Here is a 6,086-nt window from a genome sequence, read left to right as displayed (position 1 = left end):
TTTCAATTGTATTTTGTGGTATAAAGAAGCTTCCCGATAGAGTTTCATTAAATAAGCGCAAGAATGAGACCAAACCACCTGAATTAAAATTCTTTATTTTCCCACTGTCTTCTCCTCTGGGGTCTTAGCAAATTATTCATCGTTCTCATTCAGAGTCATTGCAAAAAGAAGGTTGGACAAGTTTATGTTAATTAAGCCTGTTGAGGATGAAATAATGCACGGCCACATTAAGTGTGCAGTATTATCTCCTTGTCTAACATTGTTACAGTCTCATTGCTCAGTCTGGAAGAAGGAAGGAAAGCACCCTTGTAAGATGATATTATTATTATTATCATCACCATTATCATTATTTTGTCACAAAAGATCTCTCTCTCATTAGGTTAGAGACCATCCTGAAATGATTACCAACATGAGAGGGTAGGACAAGAAGCTAGGTTAAATGAGACCCCCGTGTTGGGGGCTCACAATAGAAATCAGGTGTATTTGCTTTTATGGAAGATTTTGGTTCATGGAGCAGTTTTTGGGTGATTTTTTTAAGCCACAACCAAGATAAGCTTATTTCTTCCATAAAGGAAGACATCTTTTTTTTTTTTTTTAATAAAATTGGCAGTGAGGGTATGTGTAAGGCAAATTGTGACTGAGCCAATAATCTGTCATTCTTACCATCCAGAATGTTCACATGAAGATATAAACAGAAAAAGAAGCCACTTCATATGTAAAGAAAAAGGAAGATGCTTCCTCAAGATCTCAAAAGCTCGGATTCACACTCCTCATCCTCCCAGAGAAGAGTGAGGTAAGCAACAGGGCAGGTATGAAGGGGAAGAGAGAGGAAATACTAACCATTAATACCAATTGTGCGTGATTTCACAGTAGAGACGCTGAAGTCTAAATAAGCACTTTTGGTAGGTCTGGCAATGCTGCTTCCATTTTCTTTATGACAGAAAATCATAACATACTATGTAGTTCAGATGCAGGTACAGGCTTTTCTTTAGAAAAAAAAATAACAAAACCTCTAACTCAGGGCCATGAGATTATTAATGGATTATTAATGGGCTCATGGCAAATTCTCCCCTTGGCCTCTACTCCATCTGTCCCTTGAATTCCCTGGGTTTAAATGAGTCTCTCTCCATTAAGGGAAAATCCATGGCAGTTGGAAGCTACCATTCAAATGCTTTGGGTACAGCTCACTGTCTCAGATAATTATAGAAAGGTTGAGTAATTTAAAAAGAATACATTTGCTGACAAAAAAAAAAAAACCCCACACATATATATGTATATACATACTAGCTATTTGGAATAGATCATTTTACTGGCACTCCTCTTAGATGTCACAGCCAGACAGTCAGCTTCTGTGGGTCCAAAAACCTATTCACTAATGATCTTAGTTAACCTTTAAAAAAAAACAGATTGGAGAAAGATTATATAGGGTCTCTTACTATTCTGCGGTCACAACGAAAAAGGGAACTCAAAGGAACGAAATGTATTAAGCAACCATTGTGTGTCAAGTGATAGAATAAATGATTTACACATTGATCTCTCACCATGGCATCCCTGTTTGAGAGACAAGGATCCTGAGGCCTAGGCAAAACCACAGCTTGTAAGTGCTAAAGGCTGGATTTGAACCCAGATCGTGCTGATGCTGAAGCACACTTCCTCTCCACTCCACCAGTCCCCCTTAATTGCCTTCAGTCAAGATACACCTATAACAGTTATCACAGAGCTTAGTACCTAATTAAGAAATTGCAAAGCAAAGGCTCCCATGTTTAGTGTTGTCATTGTTAACACTGCTTTGAAGCATGGGTCGGAAGGCAGGTAGATGTTGTGAACCACCTGCTACGCATCATCTAGCATAAGGACTTCCTGGCATACAGTAGGTGCTTACTACTTACCAAGTTTTCTCGACAAATGCAGAGAACAACAGCCCAGGAGAAATGGGTCACCCATACGCCATAGTTTCTCCCAACAGTAAGGAACTTAACTTTTTCACTAAGAATTTGATACAGTTTTTTAAAAAAATCAGTCAAGATTAAATTGAAAGCAATTATTTATGCCTCTTCAAAAACCTCAAACCTATAATTTAAAAACAACAAAAATGGCAAAATTAAAATTGATAGCAGCATGAATTTTCATGTACACAAACACACCATATAGCCATGTGCGCTTTAAGGGAAATGTTCCCTGTCTTATGAAAGAGAGGCAACTTGTTATGATTTGTGCACACTTTCATGAAATACCAAAGAGGGGAGAAAACCTCCTGTCACTTGTCAGCTAGTTCAGTCACTGCTGCTGTAGAGGTACCATAACATATGCACATCCCCTTCTGAAAATGTATCAGAAGGGGCTTTGGTAAACTCCTGTACAAGCATATCATATGTGCTAAAGCCAAAATGACTTAAATTCTATTCCCTGATGGATCTGCACATCAGATGCATAACTGATTAGTGACAACTGACACAGAAACAGTGAAAATGCTCACTGTTAGGACAAACCCACAATTCATGCAGGAGTGCCATCAGGATGGCTTACTATACTTTTTATATGTACAGAGAGTGTGTTCCTCTCCTAAGGGAAAATTCTAGTCAAAGAACTTTGCCTGTTCAGTACGAACCCCTCAAACTGACTTGGAGATATTTCTTTAAGAATGCTTATCAATTTAATGTGTTCATCATTAAAAGTATCATAAACATTCTACTCTCCAGTTAAAAATAATTCATTCGCAAACATTTCTCACTTACTCTGTGCGGTGTATATTTCACTAAAGCATAAATGATAAGGGAAAAATTAGCTGGGGGCATAAAGTAGTTAAGATCTAAGTTGATCAGATCACACACATTACTAATACACTGAACAATTCTCAAAGATCTCAAAGGGCAGTACTGGTCCTCCAAGGAAGAATAACTTACACCAAGAAAGAGTTCAAGCATCAGAGAAAAAGATAATATTCACCTTATATGTGAAAGACAAATCTACAAAACACTGAATTCCTCAACTTGTTAGTTTTTAATCTGTCCTTCAGGAAAGTTACCATAAACATTTCACTGATATATGGAAAACTGTGTCATAGCATTAAGAATAATAAAGAATTTAAGCCAAGCATGAAGCAGACTGAGAACTATTTTCTTCTGTCAGAAAAAGCAAAACTATATTAGAAAAGTAATTTCTAGAAGTCTCACGGTGGCAAAAATGGCAGGTACCCTTGGCTTTAAATTTCATTTGATTTTTTAAAAATATATATTTTTTCCTTTTCAGGAAGTCTTTCTCTCCCTGGATGAATCTCTTGGATTCATTTGAGATGTCCTTCCCACACTTCTCAAGGTTTTTGGTAAGCGATGAGGAAAGTTGTGTCTAAGTTCTGTGACAGTCAAAGAAAAGACAATCCTAGATTGTACCCCCCTCTCCCATATTTCTTATTCTGAATAGTTCATGTGTGTTGTTTAGTCTCTTCCCCTACAAGCTTACCTCTTGACCCCACCCCCCAAAAATCTGGTTTCAAGCTCATCAGAAGGAAGGCCTCCCTCCACTATTATCTCTTCTCCTTCAAATCCCGTGTAAAGACTTCAGTGAAAAAGCACATGAAATCAGCAGCTTGAAACAAGTGCCTTCTTGGCTCCAACCAAAGGGCTGTGATAACTGGCCACCTCCCAGAGACGTGAAATACTACTGAGAGGGGACAAGGCCATTCCTGCCACATCTTAGCAGAGCCAGTTAGAGGGCTGCAGAGCCCAGAGAACATACTAACTGCTAACTACGGCACATGGTGGTCGACTGGGATCCTTTCTTACTTCCACATTGGAAAACCCTTCTTGATCCTTTCTCTTTCTCCTTCCCACTTCAGGTAGTGTTTGCACAGAAAGCTGCCATGGATGCACCCTCTCTTAACTGGTGGCGGGCCTGTCCTGCCTGAGGGTGCTATGCCCTGCACACTTTGCTTTGGAGAGCTCTGCAGCCCACAGCTCAGGCCCCCATGCCAATGCCACATTCTGACTTCTGTGTGGAAGCCAGCCCCTCCAGAAGGCTATGTATTTAAAGTTTTCCATCCCAGAAGAACGGCGGCTAGATGAAGATGCATTTCATCAACCCTGCAAGAAACAAATAGCAAAACAAAACCCTGGCGCAAGAGAATCACTTTCTTCAAGTGAGTACCCAAAAGGCCAAAATTCTAGGCTTTTATATTGTCCATTCCTTGCATTCTCTTTTACAAGAAGTTGCTTTTGCCTTCTTCTTTTACAGAAGGAAGAATGAGAGTGCCTGGGTGGCTCAATCAGTTGAGCTTCTGACTTCAGCTCAGGTCATGATCTCACAGCTCACGTGTTCAAGCCCTGCGTGAGTCTCTGTGCTGATAGCTCTGAACCTGGAACCTACTTCAGATTCTGTGTGTCTATCTCTCTGTCCCTCCCTGCTCGCGCTCTCTCTCTCTCTCTCTCTCTCAAAAATAAACATTAAATTTTTTTTTTAAAAAGGGAAGAATAAAATCATGTCCATTTTATTTTTTAAAAAAATTCTCTTAAGTTCACTTTTTTGTTGCTCTAGCCATTGGCACCAATGCCCTTGGTATTTTTCTCCAAGCTCTCTTGCCTGATGTGTCTTTAGCAAGTCTTCATACCCTCTTCTCGGTACTCTAACATGCAATGAAGGTTTGCAGTCTCTGCGTACATTATTTGCCAGGGATGGTTTACAGGAAACATAGCCAACCTATATGGAATATAACATCTGGGGAATATCTCAAACTTCTGAGAAAGAAGCTGACAAGAGAGTTATTGCTATTTTTTTTTAAACTAAATCGACCCAAACACCAGTTAATGGTTTACCAGAATGTTACCTCCTTACCTCAATTGGCTGTCTTCTGCACCAGTTCCTGATGTTAGTGGGGGTGATAAAGAAACCACAAATATAAAAGAATAATATTATAACCCAACCTGTTGATATTTTGAACAAGAAAGCTCCTTATACTTCTCTAAGTTAAACACCAGCTATCATATAATATTTGGGGTGATATTCTAATGCATGAAGGAAGGCGCTTAAGGTTTAAATTCTGATCCATTCACTTCTGATAATTTTTATGATCCGAAGTAGTTCTCCCTCTCATATAAAACCTGTCTCCAACTACCTACTAGTTATGAAAGTCATGAAGTTCTTGCAGATTGAAGGTGGAAAAATAAATTGTGTGTATTTTAGACCCTGAATGATCTTCCTATAGCAATTTTAGAACAAACTATGAAGAATTCTGCAATTTTAATCTCCTCAGTAGCTTCCCATTACTAAACAAGCAGAACGCCACGGTACAAATGTAGACGTTACATGTCATCTTGATCTGCTGCTTTTTTCTTTCATTAAAGCTTTAATGCAGCAATTATGGCTACGTTGCCCTATAAAAAAAGGAAAAGGCAGTTTACTTTAAAAAGTGAAATTGCATAGCCTACTATTTAATTATACACAAATGTAAATGGCCTATTTTTCCATAACTGGTTATTACAGCACTGTTTTACTTTCTGAGTTTTGACAATCTCTAAAACCTACAAAGCTTCCTGCTATATAATTGTTTTGTTACATTATTGTTTTCATCTTATTTTTTCTTTTAATGTGAGTGCAGCGGGATAAATCTTGGTTTTAAGCCAGCCACTACTTCATCTACTTAAGCTTTTATAGATGAAGATTGCTGTAATTATCAGAATACCCGCTTATTTCTGAAGTATTATCCTGGCAACCTGCTGGCATTTACAACCAATTAACAAGCTTTGCCATTAGTTGCATAAGGGGTATCGCAGAGTAAACCCATTGTGTGCTAATTTTCTATTTTAGATAATCAGTTTGGCTGTCCAGAATGGAAAGAAGAAGAAAAGGAAAGGTTTGACACTCAGTGGTAGACATGTAAAAATTACTGCGTGCCCCCTAGAGACAAAGGTATCCTGCAACTCAATGATTGCTTTGTGGCCGTCACTATTGGTTCTTAAGTATTTCCCTTTGTCTCTTTTGGAAGAGAAAAAAAAGTGGGGATTCAGCAAAGTAATCATGTCCTGTCTCACAGGCTCTGTGTCTTTTCAAGCTGACTAGCTTCTCTCGCTGCCCTGCCCATAATTTGACCAAAT

The 6,086-nt window shown here is 38.7% G+C and overlaps 1 long non-coding RNA gene across 1 annotated transcript; it reads left to right on the top strand.

Moving 5' to 3' along the window:
- The first annotated feature begins 719 nt into the window (after nt 1–719).
- LOC147578613 (uncharacterized) lies at nt 720–4,108 on the top strand. Its single transcript, XR_015254322.1, has 3 exons — nt 720–793; nt 3,250–3,322; nt 3,836–4,108. It is a non-coding gene; the product is annotated as an uncharacterized LOC147578613 (long non-coding RNA).
- Nucleotides 4,109–6,086: the final 1,978 nt, after the last annotated feature.

This window comes from Puma concolor, chromosome C1 (assembly GCF_028749965.1).
Source record: "Puma concolor isolate L17-30 chromosome C1, mPumCon1.1.hap2, whole genome shotgun sequence".
Lineage (NCBI taxonomy): Eukaryota > Metazoa > Chordata > Mammalia > Carnivora > Felidae > Puma > Puma concolor.
The sequence above is the reverse complement of the archived record's forward strand: the minus strand, read 5'-3'. Positions and strand labels throughout refer to the sequence as shown.